Genomic DNA, 930 nt, shown 5'->3' on the forward strand with positions numbered 1-930 from the left:
GTTTCCACTGGACACACACTGGTCTGATTAACCCATCTGCCTGAGATCAGATTCTAAAAATGTCAGTCGTTCTTCGATTTTTCAAAAAAATAGCAGACCCTACAAGCTCGTATCGCGCCACTCGGTGGCGCGATATGAGCTTGTAGATCTGCTATTTTTCAATAGATAAAGCATAACATGATGCCAACACCAAAATGGGTGCCCGGTCAGAATGGGTTAAAAAACCTGTCTTTTTGCCGTGACGTTGGTATCTGTTTGTAACCTCCCCTTGGATAATAAATCTTCACGCAGAAGTTCCAGACTAGTATATCTACACAGTGATATTAGTCCGGCCATGTGGATTTGAGATGACGGAGATCTCCGTCCATGGCCAGTCTTGACTTGACGTCGTTCACCTCTCAAATATTCTTTGGCCGTTTTCGCGGCCCGCGTTCAGAACCCCCAAACCACGCACAACGTGGAATATACAGCAGTTTGGAGGGGAAAAAAGTTAACTTCTCCAGCTCGTTGCATGTTGCAATCCTAGCTTATCATTACACCTTACATGGACCTCGTCCATGGTATAAGGTGTAATGATAAGCTAGGATTGCAACAACAACAGGCTTTTGAAGTAGAGAAGCATCATTTTCTATTTAGGAGCAATCATCAAACATCTAGTGGTTCTTTACTGAAGGGACGTAAATATCGCCTCTGTTTTGGTGGAAACCTCATAATGTCCAAAACTGTTACTTTCTGGATTCAAATTCATCAACCATCGCTTGTAGATCTGCCGCTTTTGTTGCTTTAGTGTGACGCTGTTAATTTACAAAAAAATAAATACATGCCTGACAACATCGATAAGGTTGCTGTCTGGCATAAACCTCTTGTCTCCATATTTCTCTTGAAATGTTTATCCCACGATTTTGCAACCCATTTCTTCACCCAGTGTCA

The sequence above is a fragment of the Protomyctophum parallelum genome (genome assembly GCF_964188405.1).
Source record: "Protomyctophum parallelum genome assembly, chromosome: 3".
NCBI lineage: Eukaryota > Metazoa > Chordata > Actinopteri > Myctophiformes > Myctophidae > Protomyctophum > Protomyctophum parallelum.